The sequence below is a fragment of the Panthera tigris genome, chromosome D3 (genome assembly GCF_018350195.1).
Source record: "Panthera tigris isolate Pti1 chromosome D3, P.tigris_Pti1_mat1.1, whole genome shotgun sequence".
Classification (NCBI taxonomy): domain Eukaryota; kingdom Metazoa; phylum Chordata; class Mammalia; order Carnivora; family Felidae; genus Panthera; species Panthera tigris.
The window spans coordinates 91,254,767-91,280,151 of NC_056671.1; the positions used below are offsets into that span (position 1 = coordinate 91,254,767).

Genomic DNA, 25,385 nt, shown 5'->3' on the forward strand with positions numbered 1-25,385 from the left:
CTTTTTAACTTCTTCCCAAAGCAGAAAAGGTTTTGTTTCCTTTATTTATTTGCCTGATTTGGAAGAGAGATGGGTCAGCCGTCAACAGGCCTAAGGAGGTGAGCCTTAAGACACTTCGGGTTGTAAAGGGAACCCAAATGGAGCCAGCAAAATGGGAAGGGGGCCGACTGCACCTCTGGTGCGGCTACGGTGGGCACTGGGCGCATTGAAGACCACCCGCATGGGGTGTCTGGGAGTCTAGCGGCTGGCTCCAGCCCAACCAACAACTATCAGTTCCCAGGCTGACTTGCCCCTGGTGCTTCCTTGCCCTCACCTGAGGATGACGGAGCTGTTTCCCCCCACGCTGGCTGTGCTCTGGTTGGCTGAACACACCTGAGAAGCAGGAAGTCAGTGGAACTGGATGGATCTCCAAAGTAAAAGCGGGGAGCAGGCGGGAAGGAGGGACAAAGGGGATGGGTAAAGGGTGGTTGTACTGGATCACATGGTATGCCCCAAATCCACTGCACCCAGAACCTCAGCGTGTGCACATAGGATCTTTGCAGACGCAATGGTTATGATGAAGTCATACTGGAGGACAGTGGGCCCTACTCCAGTGTCTAGTGTCCTTATGAGAAGGAGGACATCTGGACACAGAGGTAATGCCATGTGAAGAAGGAGGCAGGGACTGGAGTGAAGCATGTGCAAGCCAAGGAAAGCCAAGGGACACCAGGAACCACTGGAGGCTGTGAGCCGGGAAGGGTCCTCCCAGAGCCTTCAGAGGGAGGGAGGTCCAGCAGACACCTTGATTTTGGACTTGTAGCTCCAGACCAGGGGAGAGTAAATTCCCATTGTTTTCAGCCACCCAGTTGATGACACTTGTTACAGCGGCTGCCAGGAAACTCATACGATGGGGAAACAGCAATTTCCAGCTCCTTACACATGGGGTCCCGGAAGTAGAACTGATCTCAGCGCTCATCTTTCCCCTCAGCCTGTCCTCCAGAGACAGGCACCGATAGGTAGGAATACCCTCCAGAGGAGCAAATGTCCTTAATCTCTGTCAGAGAAGGAAATTTCATTCCATTATGGGACCAAACATTTCAGGCACCATTTTGGATTTTCTCTTGGACCCCTCACACTAGGTACATGATATTATTTGCCCGTGGCTGCCAAGCTGTTTTATTATTTTATTCCCATGCAATGCCTCATGCCCCTCCTTTGCTGTCAGGGCCCCAGTGCTGTCTTCACCTGCCTCAGCCAGCCCCCTGTCCTCCTCCTCTGAGCTTTCTTCAATTTCTGATAGACCATGAGCCGAGAAATCACGTAGCCAGGCTTGCCTGAATCATCTGTATGAGTGAGTAGGTTGTAAGTGAGAGCCCAAGGGCTCTATTATCAGCAAAAAGCACAAGATCTAGTGCATTAACTTTGTAATATTTAATTTGACTGCTCAGAGACCTCTACAACATTGCTTCCTGATTCTGGATCCTGGCCCTGCTGAACACAGTTGCCCAGTGAGCTATCCCTGGTTACGAGAACTGTCCCCCTGCCTTGGGCTGCCACAGCGGACTCCAGCCTCCACTCCTGTGGGCCCACCGCGCTTGAAACCCCAGGAATTGCCTTCCTCGGGTTCCACCCGCCACCCAGAACACCCGCCACTGTGCAGGTGTAGTCTGGGGTCTGGGGACCCCACCTCCAAATCTCTCACTGTGTTTGCCTGAAATTCTGTCTCTTCCTTTGAGTCAGTGGTTTCCAATGGTCATAAATTTCTGGAACCAGTTCTGACGTGAACCCCGAGCGTGCCGCATAAGCAGTGCCGAATAAGCGGGGACGCGAGTCCTGAGGGTCTAGTTCGGGACACGCCGACGCCACCCGAGAATGTCTCCGGCACACGTGAGGTTGGAAAGCCTGTTTTTCTGCCTGCCCCCCCCCCCCACCCCGAGGTGGTTCGTGTCACTGTCCAGGCCAATTCTCTCTTTTTGACCCTGGGTCTCACCTTTCATCATTTCCTCCCTTGGAGCGGGTGGGAGTCCCACATGCCACCTGCTGTGGTAAATCAGCAAGGAGCCCACCCTTCCAGCCCCTATAGGGAGCACACACAGCCCAGCGCAACAGAGAATATCTCTGGCGCTCGCTTCCTTATCACGATAAATCTCGTGTAACATAAAAGCCACCACTGAGCCATTTCTCAGAGTCCAGTTCAGGGATGGTAAACACATTCACAGCATTGTGCAGCCGTCCCCACCATCCGTCTCCAGAACCTTTTCACCTCGTAAAACTGAAACTCTGTCCCCACCGAACACTAACTCTGTCCCCCTCCCAGCCCCGCTTTGTGTCTCTCTGAACCTGACGGCTCTGGGTACCTCCTGTCAGTGGAATCACACAAAATGTGCCCTCTTGTGTCTGGCTTATCTCACTGAGCATAATGTCCCCCAGGCCCGTCCATGCTGTAGCAGGTATGAAAACGTCCCTCGTTTTGAAGGTTGAATAACAGTCCATTGTTCAGTTGATTCCTTTTTTAAAATAGTTTTTTAAGCTTATTTATTTATTTTGAGAGAGAGAGTGCACATGCAGGGGAGGGGCAGAGAAAGAAAGAGAATCCCAAGCAGGCTCTGCACTGTCAGCACAGAGTGTGATGCGGGGCTCGACCCGCCATGAGATCGTGACCTGAGCCGAAACCAGGAGTCGGATGCTCAACCGACTGAGCCCCCCGGGCGCCGCTCCGTTGTTCAGTTGACTCGTACACTGGAAGGTCTGCAACCCTCTGGGCACTACTGTGCCCGGTCCCCCCTCTGCTCCTCTCCACCACCAGGGAGCTGCCAGGCCCCCCGCACAACACGAGGAGGACTCTCCCTGTTTTCACTTCTCACCGCTCTTCGCGACGGTCATGACTGGTCCTAGTGTCTCCATTTGACAAAAGAGGAGACGCAGTGGAAATGTCCACTGACGTCCCCAAAACCAACCAGGTGCTCAGTGTGTTTCTGAGTGCCCTGCCAGACGGTGAGACGCTGTGAGCAGACCCAGCTCGGCCTTTCCCCGGCTTTGCGCTCCTGGCACCTGCACAAAGCCCGCCCCAGGGGAGGGGTTTGACACATGTGTGCGTGGGGCACGGGGACCCCAGAAGAAGTCTGGATCCTGTTCAGCTGGGTCACCTGCCAGGGACCATTAGTCCCCACTGAGTCCTGGTTTCCTTACCTCTGATATTGGTAAAACGGTAGTATTTACTCCATAGGATTGATTTGACAATTAAAACCAGATAATCTATATATAATGCTAAACACAGTGTTTAGAAATAGCAAGGGCTCCATGAGTAGGAGCCAATATTAATATTATTAGAATTGTAATTTAAGAGAGGAAAATGTAAAATGTAGTTCATCCTTATATTTCAGTTTTATGCTGCCATTAAAAAATCGTGTTTACATTTTGTTTACAAAATTGTTTGATGCGTGTGGAAATTGTTCCGCTACGTTAAGTCTTCTTAAGTTTTCAAAACTGTATCTACTGTGTGATTTCAACTGTGCTTAAAGCACAGTAACAAAGACCCAGGAGGAAACGACAGAACGTTACTAGGTGTATCTGGGTAATAAGACTGTGTGTAACTACTTTTCTACTTTGCTCATACTTCAGAATACTTCCCTGAAGCAGCTAACTTGCTCCATATTTATAGATACAAAGCAGCCAAAACGTAAGGAAATGCAAGCACGCACTAATCAAGGTTTAAGCTTTGTTTCCACGTGGTGGCTGGGCACCACCACCAGGGAAGACCACTGGAGTCTTTGTGTCCAGCGTCCGGGCACAGCCAGCCGCGTCGCTAGCAGCAGCCAAGACTGGGGACCGTTACGTCACAGCCTTGGTTCTGGCGGTCCACAGGACGGGCCGTCTTGTACTGAATCCTGAAGGGGCTCACGAGCGTCCTCTGGGGACAAACGGGGTCATTCTCACTTTCAGGTCCCGAGTAGAGATCAGGCCGGCTCCGGGATGGAGCCCTCGTGGATGTGGATGATCGGGCCCCCGATAAGCAGAAGGCGTCTGAGCACTCCGTCACCTCTTCATCCCGGTCCTGGCCCGTTTCACGGACCCCTTCACTGCCACCCGGGCTCTCTCAGAGGAGCAGGAAGAGCGAGTGAGAGCCTGGAGGCTGGAAGACGCTGCCGGGAAGTTCTCGGCCAGCTGGCGTGATGTGCCCTCGGAGGCCTGGGGCTCTCAGGAGGAGCAGGAGTCCGAGCCCGGGGTCTCCTGTGACCGGCCAGGGAGAGGAGGACGTTCTCGAAGACGTTCTTGCTCGGAGTCGGATCCCATAACGAGCCTTTGGGTGTACCCGCGACCACAGGCTGTCCCGGAGAGGCCCTACGTGACCTCACGTGTCCACCTGTCCGGCACCACCGTGCTCTTGCGGCTGTGTGTCTGCGTGGTGTCCCTGCCGCTGTTCACCGCCTCCCGTGTCTTTCCCATCTGTCACCTCCCATTTCCTTTCCCGTCCTTGACCCACAGTTACACTCCTGTCTTAGGCAATGTGATGCGGGCAAGTATTGTATTTGGTGACTGCTACTCACAGGTCAGCTTTATGGCTTTCCTGAGAGGGTCCCCTGAGATGCATCGGGGACCCCTCGGTGCTCCCTGCTCGGGGCCTGTATGGATGCACCTCTCCCGCCCACGCTCCAAGCCTCCTGGCTGCTCCCACGGGTCCGGTCATATCCCGATGGCGATGAGGCGTGGGTCTGCGGAGGCCTCCTTGTAGGGGGACCCAAGCAGCCTGCCGGGAAGGACGACGGACGAGACCATGAGGACCGAGCGCCATATTATCTAGTGAGTCCCCCTGGCGTCTTTCCCCGTGTCCCTGTGCCCCATGACCCCATTGCCCTGTCTCCCCGTGTCTCACGCCCCCTCCCTCCCCGGGAGGCCTTAGGCCAGGGCAGACTTACCTAGAAATCGTGTCTTCTTCTCTGTCCGACTGGTACCTACTAAACGGTGAGTGGTTGGTCGACTAAGCAGAGTGGTCCCCGCTGCTCCTTTGGAGCTCTGTGTTGCCTCCAATCCCCCTTCCTCCTACGACACGGGAGCTCTCGGAGGGCTGACCTCCATCCTCCCAGAGCTCCGTGAGATGGGCAAGAAGCCGCTTCCTGAGAGTTCACACCCGCCGAGTGTGCCGTCCTGCGCCCTCCCCTCTGTGCCTGCCCTGCTGTCCCTCCAGGGACCGCGAGCACATGTCACAGAGGGCGAGGAGGAAGAGAACGTGCATCCACACGCCAACTGATAGCAGGCCACCCCGTATCAGTTCTCGACTCCGTAAGTGCCAAGCACCGCATTTGGCTGAATCACTCACATCCAGGGAGCGCATTAGCTCTGTGTCGACCAGACAGCGATTTACAGAGTCTGTCTCTCTCCTTCTGATGTTGTGCTTTTAAACATAATTTACACATGAGTGACGTGTGCCGAACTGGCAGGCCTTTCTTCTTCTGTCGAGCCGGTGGGGTTTTGCCAGGACTCTTCAGACATTCCGAGGAAGTGAGTACCGGCCCGGCTGCCCTGTACGTGCCCGTCTGGTCCCACAATTGCGGGCCATCCCAGCCCTCGACTCCCCGCGGCTCCTCTAGGCACGGCACCCACAAAACACCCACTGTGGTCACCGGACAAATGGCGTGGCCGCCTTCACACTGCCGTGGGTCCCCCCATGTGGCCGCCTTCACACCGCCGTGGGTCCCCCCCCCCCACATGGACCTTACCGGCCTGATGCTCCCAGGACTGCCGTGACCACAGGCCTCTGGTAGGGGACAGAGACCCAGCTCTGGGTTTTTAGGGTTAGACCAGGCTGGGGTTCTAGAACGCCACAACCAGCTGTAAATGTGGATGCTCAACATTGGACTGTCTTCTCTATTAAAAATAAAACTTGGAGACAGTAAGATTTCAACGCCCATGTGATTTCACTCATTTTCCAAGAGGTTTGTGTTGAGAGAGCAGAGAGGTGGAACGGAGAGCCCCGGGCCCCCAGGTGAGGGCGCCACTCTTGCTCCAAGGGGACACGTGCAGCAGCCTCAGCTCTGCCACATCCCTGCAGGGGCCTTGCAGCTGGTGCCTCAGCTGCATGAACCCTGTGCGCAAGCCGGGCTTCAGGCTGGTGCAGCCGCAGGACCAGCCGCGCCCCACGGTTCTGTGACTCTTGCTGGCAGATCGCCGTCTTGTGGTTTAGTCTTTGTACCTTTGCACATGTGCCTTGCACACATGGTCCTTTCCCAACCACCATCTGACACACAGCTGGGACAGGGCAGAGCGTGCGCGCCCTTTGCGAGCCTGCAGGACACGTGAGCCTTGCCTTCCCCACAACTGTGCTGGCGGATCAGGCGCAGTGGCTTCCCAAGCACGTCAGGTGTCCAAACACAGGAAGCCTTGCTTTTCTTTTTCTTTCTTCTTTTTCTTTCTTTCTCTTCTTTTCTTTCTCTCTCTCTCTTTTAAGTTTATTTATTTTTGAGAAGGAGAGAACGAGTGGGAAGGGGCAGCGGGAGGTGGGGACAAAGGATCTGAAGCAGGCTCAAAGCCATCAGCACAGAGCCCGACTTGGGGCTTGAACCCACGAACCGTGAGATCATGACCTGAGCCAAAGTCGGACACTTAACCGACTGAGCCACCCAGGTGCCTTTGCAGTTTTATTTATTTTTTTTGATCTGGTCCTTTGGGTTATTGGTTTTGTTTGTTCTTATGGTGGCAAACAAGGCTCATATGATCCCCAATATGTTTCCAACCCTGAAAAGACTGTGCCGATCCCCACAGGTATGTGTCTTTAATCACATGTTGCTCTCTGGCCACACGGCGTGCTCTGACACTTCAGGCCGACGACCGTCCTTGCTGCCCTCAGCCCCGGCATTGAACGACACACTATGTCAAGAAAAGACGTAGGTTAGCAAGCATGTCCTACTTCCGTGCTTTCCAGAGCTGGCCTCACGGGGCAGGGGCTGCTCACGCCGTGTGCCTCGGGAACGGGAAACCGGTAGCTGCGAGATATTTTTCCAAAAAGTGGATGCCCTCTCCTGGGAGCCTGCGAAAGTGCACGATGCACGCGCCAAGCCAAGCCTCGGGGGCCCTGAGTTCTGTTTCTTTTCTTCCCGGTGCGCGCAGGTAATCCCAGGGCCGCCTATCAGTTCGAAGGGCGCACTGACCCAGATCCCTCACCCACACACAATAACACACAGGCAGGCCCCTCCTTTGGGCAACAGATAAGCTATAAAAGGAACCAATGTCAATGGCTCTTTGCCATAAGTTATGGTTATAGGTATGCACATTTTACCGCCGAGGACTGGGTCAAAGTTGCCTACAAACCAAGTTCCTCGCAGCAGCGATCTCCTTGTCCTAAAGAAAAGTGGAAATACGGACAAGTCCAGGAAAAGATCGTTTTAAAAACTTGATTGAGGTCAAGGCCATTAAAACTTAGCTTTTTGTGGGGGCTTAGTGCACGTGGGGGCTCCTACCGCAGCAGACACTTGGTTCTCTGATCATCTGCTCACCTCTTCCCTCCCCCAGGTCCCAGCCAGGGGGGGACCATAAACAGGTAGGAATGATTCACTTCTCATTTAAATACACAGACCCTTTCCATGATCTGAGTCATTTTTCTGAGAATAAGCCCTTGAAATGAAATTGCATAATCCATTGTCTTTCTAAACACCTCTCCCTTAAAGGCGGTGGGATGACTTCAGTGGGAGGGTGTTTAGCAGGTGAGCGGAAAGGGCGAACAGCAGGAAGGGCCGGAGGTGTTCGTGTTTCCTGGCGTGCGGGGGGTGGGGTGGGGCGCAGGTAACCGATGACTCTGCAGAGAAGGGGCACTGGGATCACATCCCTGGGGAAGCAGACGTGAAACACCGGCACTCGCCAGCCGGCAGCACCGTGTTTAATACGTCATTTTTAATTAGCTTTCATCTAACCTGGTGCTCACCGGTTGCTATTTGTACAGCTCTCCAGGGCCTTCCACGAGACGCCCTCTTTTGTCGGCCGCCGGCACCACGTCTGCTCAGAGATATCCTCGGAAAACACGAGGGGTGTCTCGCCCGCGCGGGTGTGTGCACACGGCCGGCAGCATCGGTGGCGTTACACCAGCGGCCCAGCAGGGGGACGAGGGGCGGCCGTGTGCGATCACAGCCTTTGTCATTTACCCCAAGCGGAAGCCTGTCCTTTTCCTTGGGCACAGTGGACCCGCATTTGAGGGACTAAAGTCCGTGGACAATCTAGTTCCTGAGTTTTTGACAGGAAGATACCAGAAGCAAACTCCCCAAGAAGGGTATTCGGGGAAACATCCGGTCCCCAGGAAGAGAATTCCGAATGGCCATGTCGGCGGGTCCCGGACAAAGTAGGGAGGACCTAGCGGAACCAGGACGGCTCCACCGGGCCCCGAGCGGTGGGTGAGCTGCTGGGTGCGGACAGAGCGCTGGCATCCCGGCATTGGAAGGGCGGGGCTATTACGCGGCCCAGAAGGGCAGCCTCGCGCCGTCCTCGTTGCGTCGGCCCGTTTCACCGTCCTGAATTCCGAGCGGTCTGGCATTGACGCCCAAGGAAGCGTCTGCGGCCTTCACGATGGGAAATGGAAAGCGCCCGTCCGCCGCGTGGCCTTCCCCACACCCCAGAGCGGGAGTGCAACCCTCTCAGCTCGGCCGCTGGCACCCACGGTGCGACCAGGCCCGTCCTCCGCAAGCCACGCGGCGCGGGCCCCTGCTGTGCTCTCCCGGCGCCCCTCAACTAGGGGATGGGGGGTGGGTGTGGAAGGAGAGTGGGGGGGGGGGGGCGCCGAGCAGCAGGCCGGACGTCCGGGAGAACGGAAATCTCAGAGCCGGCCTTTTCTGCCGGCACCCACGGAAGGTCGCGTGCAGGGAGAGGCGGGTGGGACGGCGTCGGTCGCGGTCCGGAGGAGCCACGTGGCCGGGGAGGCTTGGGCGGCAGCGGGAGAGGGAGGCAGCAGTCTGCGGAGAACAGGCAGTGCCTCAGGAGCTTCCGTCTGGCCCCGGGGTCCCGTCTCGGCCCGCTTCCCTCCTCCGGCTCCAGCTCCGGGCGGCGTGAGCAGAGGCCGGTGAATCCTCCGTGGCGCCGCCCCCCACCCCGGGACGGCACCTCGCTCTCCCCGCCCCGGGTGCGTGTGTCCGTCTGCACACGCACGCCTAACACTCGCCTCTCGGCTCCTGGGCCCCCGCCTCGCACCACGTCTCTCTCGTCTCTCTCCCGGTAGGAGACCAGTCCCGCCAGGGGACTGGGACTGGCGAGAAGAGGCCTACCCCTCCCCGCCCCGCCCTCCTCAGGAAGCCCCGCCCTCCCCAGGAAGCCCCGCCCTCCAGGCCCTCCCTGCAAAGGGGGTCCTCCTGTTCCCACTCGGGCGCTGGTTCTTCTGGAAGCCGCTCAGCGGTACGTGACCCGCGTTTCCGCTCACACCTTTCACAAAGGCCTGGCGGAGGAAGCGAACCCTCTGTGTTTTCGACGAAAGAGATGAACTGAATTCCAAACACCTCTCACCAAGGACACCCCTCAGAAGAGCGAAGGCAAGAAAGAAATGCGGCGAATCTAGGGATTCCATTGCCATTTCATTGATGGTCGTCTTGTTGCCGGAGGGCTTCTGGCAAAGTACTGACGCCTACTTTAAAGAAATCCGGATTCAACACCAACGGAGAAGGGGCAGAAGACAGAGGAGGCCACACAGGAGGCGGGGAGACCAGGTTTAGCTGTAAAAAGCCAAACGTCAACGTCGCATGTTTGTCTCTCTCGTATAGGTCACAATGCGTCCTAGGATGACTCGTTTTTAGTGCAAAACCATGTCCGCTTTCAACGTGCAGTCTTTGCGAGGGTGTGAAGAGGACTCTCAAGTCTCCCACAGACGCCGGCCGACAAACGGGGGTTCTCGCGGCAGAAGCTGGGGTGACCCACGCACCACGCCGACGACGTGAGCTTTCGGAGTCCCAGCGCGGGACGCAGACACGTCCCGCAAGTTGCTCGCTCAGCTGAAGCGACATCTGCAGACGCTGCCTGGAATACGCCTGTTCATTTGCAGCCTGGTGGAAACAGGTTCAAGAGAATAAAAACGAAATCGAGAGTGTGGAGACAGCGAGCCCCGAATCCCGCTGCCTCAGAACACGGCACGAGCCCCTTGGGCGGTGCTGCCATCCCCGCCGAGCGGGCTCACGGGGACGTCAGGCGGCCCGCAGGGGTGCTTCCGTCTGTGGACGGATTCCCGCGCAGGGAGCCAGAGGCAACGTGCACGCGCGTGGGGTGAAATGCACGCGGGTTATCTTACCTCTCACTTCCCACCCGACTCATCGGCTGCCACCCCGGGACCACACCCGGGTGAGTGCCCCGGCCCGCGGGTTTACTCCATGGGAGATCGTGCTTGCTGCCAACCGTCAACCGGGCCAGCGTGACCTCCGGCAGGAAAGGGCGGGCAGACAGAAAGCACAGGTGTGGCCAAAGGGGTTCCCGGCTCCCACGTCAGCTCTCAGCTGTCGTGTCGCTGACCCCGGCCCTCTAGGTCCGCTGCCCCGGGGGGGACTGAGGCCCACTTGTCATGCCGGCCCACGACTTTCTGAACTTTCCTTCCCAGCGCACCGCACGCATCCCGGGCGGTGACCGTGTCGCCGTCCGCACTGGCACACGTCTTCCTCCTCCTCTGGTTGCCAACCTCCAGAGCTGGGGATTTCTCTGCTCTTTCTTCACTCCCATCCACACCGCTCACAGGCACCCGGAGGTCCTCCAAAGAGGTTTCCTGAACAGAGGGCTAGGACACGCTGGACACACCCCACGGTCAAGAAACACGGTGTCTTCCAGTCTGACCTATGAGGAGCTCCGAATGACGGGTTTCTGTTCTTCAAATTAAAAAAAATTTTTAAATGTTTTTATTTATTTTTGCGACAGAGAGAGACAGAACATGAGCAGGGGAGGGCCAGAGAGAGAGGGAGACACAGAATCGGAAGCAGGCTCCAGGCTCTGAGCTGTCAGCACAGAGCCCGATGCGGGGCTCGAACCCACAGACTGTGAGATCATGACCTGAGCCGAAGTCGGACACTTAACCCACGAGCCACCCAGGCGGCCCTCTGTTCTTCAAATTTAAATGCTGGTCAGCAAGTGCCTCCAAACAGACGTCGTGTTGTTCGTTTCTAAGCTGACCTCGAGCTTAAGTGTATCTGACACATAGGCGGGCCAAGTGCAACCCTACGGGCAGCTGCACCCAATCAGCTGTCACGGCACCAGGCACGGAGTTTTTAGTTAATGATATTGACGATCGTTTTCTCACTTGTGCTAAGAGTTTGACTTCTCTTTAAAAAAAATTTTTTTTAATGTTTATTTTTGAAGGAGAGAGAGACAGAGCACAAGTAGGGGAGGGACAGAGAGAGAGGGAGGCACAGAATCCGAAGCAGGCTCCAGGCTCCGAGCTGTCAGCACAGAGCCCGACGTGGGGCTTGAACTCACGAGCTGCCAGATCATGACCTGAGCCGTAGTTGGACGCTCAACTGACTGAGCCACCCAGGTGCCCCTAAGAGTCTGACTTCTTAGGAAGTGTACTTTTACTCAGCTAATATCTAGGTGTGATTCAGCACACAGCATATTTCATAAGGGTTATTTTTTCTAATTTGGTAACTGTTTTATACAGACTACAGCAAGAGCAGTGTTGGGAACTGCCAGTTATGCAACCGGCCCACCGGCAGGAAAGATGCTGCTTCTAACAACAAATGTCCTGTCCCGACGCAGCCCAGGACTAACTTTTCCATGGACCCAGACATTTTACACCCAGAAAAAGGGAACATTCACAGTTGCAGAACTGTGAGTACTTGCAGTTAAATAAAGGTAACACTGCCCAACTCTGGGGTGGTTTTCATTGTTTCTGGAATGTCGTTTCTGGGGAAATTTTTAAACTCCTGGCCACAAACCATCCCCCAAACAACAACTGCTTTTACAGAGTACACTTTTAAAGAGTGATGTTTGAGGCTTCACTCTCATGACAAGAATTCATTCCTGTGGTGCAAAGAGTCACGGTGTCCCGCCGCTCATGCTGATAAAATGTGTGTTTAAAATATGAAAGCAGGAGAGCCAGGACCAGTGACTCAGTGAGCAAGAGTGAGGGACTGAGAAGCAAGTTTTAGCAGGAGGGAAAAGGAAGCGACTCAAATGTCCACTTTTTCTTCCAAGGAATCACACACAGTGACTCCCGAGAAAGGAATGTGTGGGACTCAGGGGACTGTGGAGAAACCTGCACAGCCTGTTACTATTCAGTCACCCAGGGTAGCAAGGATGGAAACAAGTTGCCAAACTTTGCATCCAGCGGCTTTCTGTCCTGAAGTGACATATTCTGTGGTCAGAATGCTTTTGGTCAGTGTGCTACGACTGCGACGGGACTGGGTGGAAGAAGTAATGGCAGCTTCTCCTCCCAGAGCAAAAGCCAAAGTGATGATAACGCCTTGAGTTGGACGGAGGGCCCGTATCACTCACAAGCCCTTACAGAACCCGCCAAAGGCGAAGGAAGGGGCAAGACGGCTGTCCGCAGGGAAGGGCAAGTTCACCAGGGGCCAGGCCCTCTCAGAATGCTCCGTTTCCTCATAAGTTGCCCGGCGATGGACTTAGGCGGAATGTCAGTGAGTTTCCCATCCGGAGACTAGTTGTTTGTGTGAATTCCAGGCTTGGGGTGAGAGTGGCTTGGTGGCTGGCGGTAGCCTTGGGGGAGAAGCCGCACCCCAGAAACAACCCATCCCCTTCCAGTCTGCGTGGCGCACACCTAATCCAAGCTGCCTTCAGTCTAAATCTATGCGGAATCATCTGTCTTCATTAGAAGTTCCTGTCGTGTCCGGGGTCTTTTAAACTTGGCAGAGAAGGAGTTTGTTCAAGGCTAATACTTTGATGAACAGCATCTGCCCAAGTACAAACATAGTCTCCAGAGGCAAAAGAGTTTCTGGTTTGGATGTATATAATTTACGGTGAAGAGGAATGTAACCTCTTTCTCCAATCAGGTTTTCTTGTCTAAGAAAACCAAAAAGCATGCTGACTAGGAGATAAGCTGGTGATCTTTCAAGGGGGAATCAGAAGAGGTGGCCCTGGGCCCATTTGAAGAAAGACACAAGGACTGAGTTCAGGAAGACAGTATTATCTTACACAACAGCTTCTTCTGCAGGATATGAAAGTGCTTTATAAATATTAATTATCTCATCCACTCTAATCATATTGTGTGAGCCAAAAACATTCTAGACGGCCGGTTGCTCAGCCCACTGGGCTAAATATCTCAAGCTGTCTTTCACAGACTGTGATTTCCAACTCAAAGTATGCTCACCTCCTTGTTGTTTAGGGATGTGGTTGCGTTTATGAAGGATCCAGTCCCCTTTGGTTCTGCTTCTTTTACTCAACACCTTTGAATCGCTAAACGTTTCTGCCTGTGCCCCATTCCTTCCCCTTTTATACATGTTATTTTAGCAAAATTAGAAAACATAGATCCATGAAAATAAGGGTAAGCCACTTATAAGCTCATGATCATTAAAAATTACCAAGGATATTTGGTGTGTCTTTATCCCGAAGATTTTCTAAATACGTGGGATCATGCATTTTTATTTCCTTTAATATTGTTTCATATTCACTAATACCATTATTTTAGATGTATGTAATTGTTTTCATGTAATACGTATCATCACTTTTAACAGCTGAGTATTATTTCACCATATGGAAGTGCCATCATTAAATTAATCCAACCCTTCCACCTAAAAACACAGAGGCTGTTTGCACATTTTTGCTGTTAGAAATCTGTCTCCAGCCCAAGAAATCAGCATGTTCTGTGTCCTTCCGAACTTTCTTGGTGGCCGAATAAGCATATGAAACTGCACACTCATATAAGTGTTTTGTTTTGTTTACAAAAATGGTACTGTACCCCGAACCTCACTTCTTTCACTTAAAAAAAATTATCATGAAAGTTCTTCTGGAGAATTCTTTAAATAGCTGCATGATATTTTACAGTATGAATATAGCACTATTTGTTCAGACATTTTCCTTGATAGCCATTCAGGCTATTTCTTGACGTCTGCCATACATATAATCCTGCACTAGACATCCTTGAGCATAACTGCCAGTGTATTCGGTGTTTAATTCCATGGCAGAATGGCAAAGAAGTGGGACCACTGATCAAAAGACACATTTGTAATGAGATCTGTTATGCACACCTCTTAAAGACATTCACACCAGCGTGTGGAAAAGTCCAAGCTGCCTGGCGGTTTCCCTCATACGGATGCTCCAGCCAGAAACATCTTGGATGTAAACATTCAGACAAGGAAACTGATGCTCAGAAAGGTACAGGACAAGTTCAGAGTCATACAGCTAAATTATTCTGAGTCAGGAGTAGCACCTACATCTTCCGATTCTCTGACAAGGGCTTTCTGCATAGCAATAAGCCTTTCTAGGGGGATGGGGGTGTTGGTAAAGAGGAGAAAGAAAAGGTGTATCAGCTAAGCTATTGCTGTGTAACAAACTCCTCCAAAACGTAGTAGTTTAAAATAGGAGCCACCTATTTAGTTACCATTTTATGAGTCAGCAGTTTGGGCTGGGCTGGCGCCCTCACATCTATGCAGTCAGCTGTGAGTCAGCCGGGATGCCTCGGTTCTTCTGTGCTCCCTCATCCTGCAGGACACTTCCCAGGCTTGTTCTTGTGACGGTGGCCAAAAAAAGCACATTCTCACTTTGCCACATTCGATGGTCGGAGAGAGTCACGGGGCCAGCCCAGATTTGAAGGGTGATGACACCGACTCTGCCTCTCAGTGGGAAGAGCTGCCAGGCCACACCGCAAAGGGCCTGCGCAAAGGAACACGTAGACAGTAGGAGCCACACTTGCAACAATCTGCCAGGTTCTCAGGCTGATTAAGTCCCCCCCCCCCCCCCCCCCCCCCCCGCTTTCCAAGCAATTACTTTGTTATCATCTTGACACGGCCATTTGGAAAATCACAGCTCTGTAAGGGCATAAAGGTAGTAACATTTGTAGTGAAATCTCAGAGAGTTCTCCCAAGATGCCTGTGGCACATTTCAGGCACTGACATCCTAGGTCTGACCTCTTTCCGTTTTTAAAAATAGATTTGTCAGACAAAACAATTAAGCACTACGGCCGTTTTACTCTGTTTCTGTAATATGTTTGTTATACAGAACACTGCTAAAGTATCTTCTCTTCCTCCGCTGGAGGGCACTGCCGCTGTATGGGGCTTTTGTCTTTTATGTCTTTTTTTGTGTGTATGCCTTTAAAAATATATATCTACATATATCTGTAATTTTCCATGTCACGCAGTAAACAAGTGAAGAGAAGGCCTTCACAGGTCATAAAAATAGCGAGCAATAAATAGAGTTACACACAGTGTGCTTCCTTTTGATATGCTAGCAGGAGTGTGTCCTTGGAGATGGGGGGTTGTGGACCAATGCCAAGGGGCCACACTTGCTGGGTTAATGGGGCCCCTGCGAACATGGCCTGTGGGTTCACAGACAGCCCCGCAGAGAGACTGGGGAGTGCCGGGGAGGGCACACCCTCTATATTTAGAACTTCTGGCTTCAGCCAGATATAAAATGGATTTCGGATGTGGGTTGAGGACAGGAAGGGAGGACACACACGCTAGTATTTCGCTTGTTCTTTCTCGAATCAGCAGCCTAGCATGGCGAGTGCTCCTGGGAGACATTCCCGTTTGTCTGTAATCGTGAACTGGGGTGGAACAAGGGGAAATGAAAGGGAAAGTCCATTGGCTGTTTGCGCTGGGCACTTTGTCACGTGTCTGAGCGTCCTCTGGCCCTCAGCTGCATCGGGCAGCAAAGGCGCGTGAGCCCCGTCTTCTGAAGGACGGCACTGGGCGCTTCGCGTCACCACCTGTGGCTTTCACAGAATTTCACAGCGAGGCTGAGAGTGTTTAAAACAAGTGAAATAAGCATGCAGGGAAGAACCATGGATTTCAATAAAAAGTGCTTTGGAGACACTCTATACCAGAGATCCCTCTTCCAAAGGAAACAGGATACACGGAAAAGTGGAAGGAAACCTTATTGTTTACTTGGAGGTATGAAAAGAAATAGGTCAGTGATTCGTTTCCATAGTGACTATTATTGAAATAAGACAAACGGGACACCAATACTGATTTATTCTCCTATTCAAGCCCTTTTAAAAGATCACTTTAATCTGCGCTGGTTCTTGAATATAAACAAGAGAACCAAGTTATCTTTCACAATAAGGATCTTTTGCTACTTGCAAACGAGACTTTAAAAAACTTAAAATAGTCCAAATTTGTGCCACAGCAGTTTGTGGCCGTAACGTGTTTTGGGTATACGAATTGCGTTCTGGGCATTCGCAACTTAGCCCCAGTTCTTGAAGCGTCGTTTGTTCTTGCTTTCCCCCAGACTACAGGATGTTGATTTGTTGTTGGGGACTCTGCAGACACATGACAAGAGTTGAGGTTGTAAACATGGGCACGTAAGCCACACTCCCAGGTGACCAGTTTTAATTTGACCTTTGAATCCAAGAGCCAGCTCAGGTATGGTGTGGAATGCGTCTGTGTGCTGGGGAGCCCAATCATTCCGGCCATCTTAACCGTCACGACGAATCGTTGCCTGCGGGTGTCTTCTGAAGCGATCGACACCAATTTTCAGGAGAGCTGAAATGTCCCAATCAGCCACATGGCGCCAGTTCGCTGGGCGTGTGTGGGTCCAGGTTCCTGGTTAAGGTGAGGTGAAGTAAACGAGGGCCGGGTCCATCCCGGCCACGGAGGCACGCCGTCCGGGAACGTGGGTCAGGAGGATCTTGTTCTGGTCACAGGTTTTCTGTCTGGACCACTTCCACGGCTCATCTCCTCACCTCTGTCAACCTGGTGAAAGTGGGTCAGTTCTCAGCTGAGGGACGTGGTTGTAGAGCCGTCTCGTGTGCTCCAGACTCCTGCGGCGGCATCGGTGGGAGGCTGTGCTGGGCAGGGGAGGGCCGTGTGTGCCGGGGTGAGAGTGTGCTTCTGTGTGTATGCCCGTGAGTGTATGCCTGAGTGTGCGCGAATGTGTGCGTGAATGCGTGTGAGTGCTGCACGTGAGTGTGCCCGCGTGTTCTCCGTGGCCTGTGGCACCTCAGCTGCAGTTAACCCTTAGCTGTCAGGGTCTCGACCTCCTCAGCGAATGACCCAGGATCATTCTTCTGCTCTGCCTTTCGGCAATTTTGCTTCTACTTGGTATCTTCACAGGCAGGTCAACAGGAGAAAAAGAAATGATAAAACGGGAGGGGGTGGAAGCTGAACCTTTGGGCTAAAATTAGGTGAGAAGATAATCAGCGGATCAGCAGACAAGCAAGGGGATTAAGTGACCGGCTGCAGTTCCGCACTGGGTCAAGGATCCCACCTTCCTGTTTCTCTAGCATGAATGTTTGTCAAACATATTTTTCCTATACTTAAGCAATTATTATATTCTCCTAGCATAACAAACACTAATCCCAGAGCTCGTGGGAGATGAGAAGGCTATAATGGAATCGCACTTTGCAAAATAAAAACTCTGATCTATCGCACTGCAAAGCTAATCCTCTATTTTCAAGAATGGACACCACTCCATCACCTGAAGAGTAGCTCTGCCTCCTCTCTCCTTCATGTTATGGAACCAGAGGGAAGGCATTGCACTCTGTTCTCCTTGGAGCACTTCTAAACTGCACGGTCATGCTCTGAGGAGAGCCTCCTCCCCTTTCATACAATTAAGACTCTCGCAGACACAGTTCAAGTTATTAGAAATTTGTAAGCCAGGGCCGTCCAGCTCTTTTCTTGAATAGCTGATCCTGAAAAATGAGATCAATCATAATCCAACAGAGCGAGAGAAGCATATTTCTTTTTCTTGTTTGCTTTACTAGGAGTACATGCCAAGTTAGAAATCTACATAAATGAAATCTAAATTACTATTAACTTAAAGCACTAGACAACTCCTAAAAGTTCTTATAATCAGACCAGGCAGATCTACAACACCAGTGACCAAATTATAGCTATCTGGTGGTTTTCATGGTATTCCTAACTTTCCTAGTAAAAACAGTTCTGTTAAAAAGAATACGCTACTTTAAAAGAAAGCCAAAAAAAAAAAAAAAAAAAAAAAAAGAGAGCAAGACAGAGAGACAAAGAGACAGAAAGAGAGAGAGAGAGACTGGGCAGGAAGGAAGGAGGGAGAGTGAAAGAGAATCTGAGTTTACAGACCACAGAAAGCATGCTGCCCCTATTTACAAAAGAATCTTTGTTTATGAAAGAGTTAGTGGCAGATTCCTTTCAGTTTTACTTTTATTTCAAAACATGTTATGAAATTTCAGGACACTATAAAATATTACAACGCACACAAAAGTACAATTTTGCAATAACACCCATATCCACAACTTGGTTAAAAAAATCAAACCTCCCTTTTCTCTCTCCTCAGCCACAAACCCCTCTCTCAACAAAGGAAACCATTCTTGTGAGTTTCGTATCACCACATGTCACACTACGTATTTCTCCGTACCTTTACAATACATGTATGTATCCTAAACAATTAAGCATATTTTTACATATCTTAAACATTTGTAGGATTGCTATTATACACTGATTTCATTTTATCAATAGCACTATATATTTTCTTACAGGCTTTATCTGTTGTGAATGTGTTGTTGTACTTTATTCTGTTCTCTGTCAGACGGTGGTCCTTTGGGAAGGTACCGCTCCATCTAGCTACTATCCATTCTCCTGATGAGGCTTCTTTTCCAATGGAGCATTTAAAATATTGTTTTATTGGGGCGCCTGGGTGGCGCAGTCGGTTAAGCGTCCGACTTCAGCCAGGTCACGATCTCGCGGTCTGTGAGTTCGAGCCCCGCATCAGGCTCTGGGCTGATGGCTCGGAGCCTGGAGCCTGTTTCCGATTCTGTGTCTCCCTCTCTCTCTGCCCCTCCCCCATTCATGCTCTGTCTCTCTCTGTCCCAAAAATAAATAAAAAACGTTGAAAAAAAAAAAAAATTTAAAATATTGTTTTATTGAAGGGTGCCAGGGTGGCTCAGTCAGTTAAGCATCTGACTCTTGATTTCGGCTCAGGTCACGATCCCAGGGTTGTGGGATCGAGCCCCATGTTGGGCTCTGAGATAGCAGAGCCTGCTTGAGATATTCTCTCTCTCTCTCTCTCTCTCTCTCTCTCTCTCTGCCCCTCCCCCACTCATGCTTGCTCTTACATGAGTGATCGGTCTCTCCCTCAAAAGAAATAAAACTTGGAAATATTTTACTGAAATCTCTGTTTTTAAACCCAGTTTTACTTGCAACTTCCCTATGCCTCAGAGGTACTTTTTCCATAACTTAGGCTTAAATCAATTTAAAAACGAAACAAAAACTATATTTTTCTGGCTATAAAACTAATACATGCCTATTTTAAAGTAAACATACAAGAACATAGTTCTCCACTTTAGCAATAACTACTGTGAACACTTTGGTGTATTTCTTTCCAGCAACTTTCATGTTTTGGTTTTGGTTTTCACAAAACTAATGCTATCAGAAAAGGCAATTTCCCTCGGCACTAAAAAACTATGAAAACAAAAATGTAAACGATCGGAAAGTATTCCTGCCTGTACTGTAACGGTTGGGCATTTCGGTGATTCCAACATTTCACTTTCTTTTCATTTAACAAACGTTCAGTGAACATTTGCTCATGCTAGTCGGGGTAGAAAGTGCAGCAGTAACCGAGACACGACTTCATTCCTTACAGAACGTTAAATAAGAAACACAACTACACGAACCATCCCATGATTGCCACTGTGACCTGCACGAAAAGAACAAGAAGACGGAACGCTAGGGCACATGGGAGGCAGAAACCAGTCACGCAGGGTGGGGAAGACTCCACGAGGAGGAGAGGCGTGCAGGGTCGATTCAAAGATAAAGGAAGGTGGCTGAGAGTAGCGAGTGTGTACGACCTGTGGGGGGTGCGTCTGTGCACCGGTGTTGGCAGGGAGAGCGAGACGGGAGGCCAGGAGCAACCACGGACTGTCATGCCCTCGTGGGAGCCCATGTGCCCACACCTCTCCTACTTTTCTGGTTATGTTGTGAAGACAGCATCCCGTTGTGAAATTACTGGACCACAATGATTTGAAGGAATCCTGTCTGTAGGATTCTGACACATTGGAAACAAAGTGTTGCTCAAGATTCTGCATTCTGGATGCCAACACCAAGGCGTTATCTCATGGCAACTGGCACCAAGGACGGAGCGATGCCGCGGAAAAGGTGGTAGCCTGGAAACGGTGTCGGCCTCAGGGCTGTGCTATTATTATCCTTCACTCTGTATCAGCTAAAGTGAGTGACTGTGAGAGACATGACGTGAAGAAACGTATTTGGTTACTTAAAACACACGGAAAAAAACCGTATTATTAAAATAGCAAAGCTCTGTGGGTAGGGGTGGATTTTTGCAATTTGAGTAACACGTGCACGCGTGCACATACACACACATACACGCGCACACACACACCTCTCAGGGATACACTGAAGAATTATCAGGGGCACCTGGGTGGCTCGGTCCATTAAACACTGGACTCTTGATTTCGGCTCCAGTCATGATCTCACAGTTTGTGGGTTCAAGCCCCGTGCTGGGCTCTGTGTTGATGGTGTGGAGCCTGCTTGGGATTCTCTCTCTCCTTTCTCTGCCCCCACCTCATAATCTCTCTCTCTCAAAATAAATGAACTTAAAAAGAAAAAGAATTATTAACGAGGACCTTGATGGGGTCAGGGAACTCCAAAAATTCACTGAACAGGAAAAATTTAATAAATGGGAAGACATTTCAGGAAAAGAAAGAGTATTACAAAGAAATTCATGATCTCAAAATTACTTTTTAAATTAAAAAAACTTCAATAATATTTTAAAGGGATTTTTTTGGTTAAAATAATTCTAAAGTTTTGAAGAAATAATGTTCAGTAACACCCAAGAAAATTGGCAGGAAAAGAAATCCACTAAAATAATTCAAAATATTGGGGTACCTGGGCGGCTCAGTCAGTTGAGCGCCCGACTCTTGATTTTGGCTCAGATCATGATCCCAGGGTCGTGGGATCGAGCCCCACATCCGGGTCCTAGCTGAGCACAGAGCCTGCTTGGGATTCTCTGTCTCTCTCTCTCTCTGCCCCCTCCCCCTCAAAAACAAAGGAAAAGAAAAGCAATTCTGAAATACTTCTTTCGATGGGTAAGGATGGGGTTGGGAAAGGGAGAAACAGAAGCTACTGTTTCTCACAGAAGCCCCAAACCTTCAGTTAACCTATGTCTGCACTATTGTGATTAAAAATACAATAAGATACATCGGGCTCCGTGCTGATGGCTTGGAGCCTGCAGCCCGCTTGGGATTCTGTGTCTCCCTCCCTCTCTGCCCCTCCCCCGCTTACACTCTGCCTCTGTCTCTCAAAAATAAACAAACCTTAAAACAAAAGAATAATCAGAAATAAACTGGGAAAGAAGCAACGAAAAATAAAGGACAGCGTATAAAACAAGGAAACAAGTATTTAGATAAATATGCATCCGTGGTTGCTGTTAACGGTAAAAACATATGCTAAAAGGTAAAGATATTTGACTCCCCAAAATTTTAAACTTCTATGTGCCGGAAAAACATGTAAGTAAAAGGTAAGAGTCAAACAGGATAACTACGTGCTAAAATGTCATCGATGTTAACATTACACGTTAAGGATTCCTTACAAATCAAGAATGAGAAAAAAACCCAATTAAAAAACACGCAAATAACATGACACATAGAAAAAGGAAAAACACAGTCAATAAATAGGTACGCACTTTTGGATTCTCCGATCAAGGAAATGCGTGTGGCAATAGTGACGAGGCTCTGGTGGCAGCGGAGTAACACGCCCAGCGCAGGTGTCCATTTCCAAGTCCAAGTCTTCTGTGAAATCACCGGGCACTCCTTCACGACATGACACCTTTCACCTTAGTGAAAACAAAGCAAGCCAATCTTGGTGGTCTCAAATAAGAAGGGGAAAAAAAAAAAGGTGCCCCATATTTAAAAATAACACTGAGCAGAACCCACAACCAAAGGTAACAGGGAACAGCTAACTGCACTGCTCAAGCCAGGTTAAAAGAAATCAGACCAAAACAAATACAACCCTGTCGTGACAACAGACTAAGTTGTGGGCCATGTTTTAAAGCGGTGGGCATCTGTTTCAGTAGGAGTTGATTCTGCTCTGGAGGGTGGACTCCAGCTGCCTCACCTGGGATGCAGGGGCCCCGTGAGACCCCACTGCAGGAAGGGCCCCTGGGTCCACCATATTCCTGGCGGGCTGACTTTTTCTACTCGCACAGTAAACAGCTCTGTCTCCTTGTGAACGCAGCCACTTATAAGGGAGCCCCAGCTGAAAGGACCAGCTGTGGACAAATTTGTCTCTTATTCCAAAGTCTTTAAATATCTGTAGCTTTAAAAGAGGGAAAACTAAAGATGACCCATTCCTGCTTCTAAGGAAAAGAACGGAGTCTGCTCTCATTACAGTGAGACGCTACAATCAACACACACAGGCCTGTACACCCTACGCCTCTTTTTTCAGGTCAGGACTATACCCAATTAGCTTGTGATCTGAGCCAAAGAGCAGCAGAGGAAGCACGTATTCAGGGCTAATACGATGACGCGTGGCGCACGGGGGCAAGTGTTTGCACATGGGTTATCTCAAGTAACACATACAATCCCAGAACAGGATTCTGTGGGGACACAGGCTTGGGAAGCTCAGGCTCTCACGTGAGACTCTGGCTAAGAGGGAAGGATGACATAGGAATCCCAATTCCAGGGCCTCCCCAGGCCTGCTCCCTGCAGTCTTTCTGATCTGCTCTCCATGTCCGTGAACTGAAGTTTTACACATTCTCTAAGTGTCTTTTCGGCTCTAATATCCTGGAGCTGTCTGATTCAAGATGTGTACTCATCAGAAGCTCCAAAAAATCCTACGAGGGGGGCAGTCATATTTCCAAACTTAAGAGTCAGGATGTTCAGTCTGATACAGCACCTCTGTGCTACTCCCAGAATCATCTATCCATCTGGAAGGTGGAGGCCAAGTATTTCATTGTTTACGGAGATAACTGAAATAGAATATTTTAAAATGGGATGCCAGAGATGGTCTGGGGTACAGGGTGCAGGAGTGAGTACAGCGTGGACAGTAATGCAAGTTGAGAGGAGACTTGGTCTTTAGAGTTCTTGCTCCCATCTGTCCTCTTTCTTCAATTCTCTCATTTGGTGCCATGCACACCTTCTTGTAAGAGAGCTCTTCCAGGATGGTGTCCTATGAAACCTGTACTTTCAGATTGATTTCCCATCATCCAAACTCAGTAACTCGGATTCCTTTTCTTTCATTCCTCCTAACTCTCATTTCCAATGGTGTCTGACTGCTGATAGAGAAGAAGTGACTGGAATAATTCATGCTAAGGTGTGAATGGTCCATTGCTGACTCAGCTTGTGATCCCAGCTTTGCATTCTGAAGGAGTAGCTACTGAATCCAAATAGAATCTAATGGTCAGAGTTAAGGACTTATTATTCAGTCAAGTCTGAATAGTATACTATGTCCAAATAGTAAGCATATTTTTCTGCCCTGGCTCCCTTTCTACTGAATGGAGATGGTATTAATAGGATACTTTAAAGCTCTGATTTCCAAACTTCTGACGGTGCATATCAATCAGATACAAGAAAATGAGCACCTACCCAAATCATTTATTGAATTCACATACATATGTACAATCACTGCACCGATGTGCTGTTTACTGCAAACATAACTTTAAAAGGGTGCGATAAAACTAAACAATACATTTACACTATTTTATTTTCACTGTAGAAAATGTATATTCTTTTGCTCTCATTCCAACTTGTGTTTGGAGTACAAGTAGTAAGGAGGAATACGCTTCACACACGTAAATTACGCACGTAAATCACACACCAAACGCTGAAAGAAAACAGCCAGTGAGTACCTCCTCTCCGCATGCTTCACCGTGGGCACTCAGGTCACTTTTCATGGTTGTCTGTGCCTGCCAGACGTACACAGGAAAGGAGGGGCAGGAAGATGGGTGAGGGGATCCGTCTGTACAGTGTTAATAACGTCTGATTTTCTTCTTTGATCAAAAGAGATAAAAAAGTTATAATGGTTTCTTTCCGTAACCCAGTTAATCATTATCGTGGGGGTGCAGTCACTGCTCTGTGTGCCTCCGTTAACACAAGAGCAGGCTCGGATCCAAGTTTTGTGGAACTTGGGACTGTTACAACTTCTGGGGAAAGGAAACCCTTTAAGAAAAAGAGCACACACACAATCTTACTTTTGCAAGTTCTTACAAACTCTGTGATCCTAGCAACACGGTCCTGGGTCCTCCCAGAGTGGCTCCCGGGGTGATGGGAGAGGATTCTGGGGGCGGGGGACCCAGCACCCCCAGCAAGGAGGTAGGAACTGGGTCTTCAGCAGACTTGAGGAGTCCTCTCTTGCAAACGAGGAAGCTTGGGAAAGAGGGCTTCTTTGCAAAAAGCTGCTTAGAGGACTGGAATTTAAATTTCTTTCCCTGCTTGGCTCCTCTTAATGGGCTTTCATTCGCAGCAAATCCTGCCTTCTGTGCTCAAATGTTCAGAGAGCAATCCCTGGAGCACAGGACAACTCGGAGGTCTGGCGCTGATAAGGACCCGAGCTCAAATGTTTAGATAACGTCAGAGCCCTTGGCCCTGGCTGCCGTCATTCTGCTCCCTCCTAAAAATATGAGCTGTGGTCTCAAGATAGGGGTGCTCCTGGCTCGAAGAGGAGAATGTACAGCTTTTTGGTAAAGAACATCCTGGACTTACTAAAATAAGTCACAGTGTCAGCTCCTGCCCATTAAGGGGGCCCATTTTCCCTGGTCTTTGTGGGTGAGAAACTTGAGATGAAACTAGTCTTGCAGAAATCTCAGCCTGTCTCCCTTTTAAGGCGTTGTTTTCAATGCAAGATGGCAAAGGAAAAATCCAAGAGAAGGCCGTGGCTAACAGGACATTTACGGCCCTGAGAGCACTGAAATGCAGGAGGCGGGGTGGGGGGCGGGGCTGCACTTGAAGCAACGGTTGCGAAGGGTTAAAGTGTGCACTTGAATGCGGTGGACAGTAGGGATGCCCAAAAGCGATTTCACTAAAAAATAAAGCCACAAATCCGTTTCTCCCCTCTCTCCTTACCCCACGTGGGCATCTGGCAGGACGGCCTGCCTCCAGATCGTTCTCTTCTTACAGGCCTGTCCTCGACGTCTCTCTTCCGTTTCTCTCTGCGGCTCCCACAGGCCCTCTGCTCGCCTGAACCCGTCCGCCCGGACGCCACGCGGGGCCGCCCAGGAGAAACCAGCGGCAGAATTCTTTGAAACAAAGACGTAACCGCGGACCTGCGGCTCCGAAGGCGGGCGAGGTACACGCCACGCTTACCCAGCCTGCCTCGGGCGGCCCCAGGACTGGCTGGCTGCGGCCACGTGACTGGGCCGCTCGTGAT

The 25,385-nt window shown here is 50.4% G+C and overlaps 3 long non-coding RNA genes across 6 annotated transcripts; 1 reads left to right on the forward strand and 2 right to left on the reverse strand.

Moving 5' to 3' along the window:
* Nucleotides 1–3,683: 3,683 nt before the first annotated feature.
* On the reverse strand, nt 3,684–6,524 carry LOC122232760. Its single transcript, XR_006210153.1, has 2 exons — nt 4,896–6,524; nt 3,684–4,726 (listed from the first exon to the last, which is right to left on the reverse strand). It is a non-coding gene; the product is annotated as an uncharacterized LOC122232760 (long non-coding RNA).
* A 2,768-nt stretch (nt 6,525–9,292) lies between these two features.
* On the forward strand, nt 9,293–11,789 carry LOC122232750. Of its 2 annotated transcripts, none has more exons than XR_006210141.1 (2): nt 9,293–10,787; nt 11,582–11,789. It is a non-coding gene; the product is annotated as an uncharacterized LOC122232750 (long non-coding RNA). The 2 variants fall into 2 exon arrangements; XR_006210142.1 differs by having other exon boundaries at nt 9,293–10,281.
* A 7,328-nt stretch (nt 11,790–19,117) lies between these two features.
* Nucleotides 19,118–25,338, reverse strand: LOC122232710. Of its 3 annotated transcripts, none has more exons than XR_006210097.1 (4): nt 25,082–25,338; nt 23,869–23,925; nt 21,706–21,855; nt 19,118–20,239 (listed from the first exon to the last, which is right to left on the reverse strand). It is a non-coding gene; the product is annotated as an uncharacterized LOC122232710 (long non-coding RNA). The 3 variants fall into 3 exon arrangements; XR_006210098.1 differs by having other exon boundaries at nt 23,869–24,009; XR_006210099.1 differs by lacking the exon at nt 23,869–23,925 and having other exon boundaries at nt 25,082–25,336.
* Nucleotides 25,339–25,385: the final 47 nt, after the last annotated feature.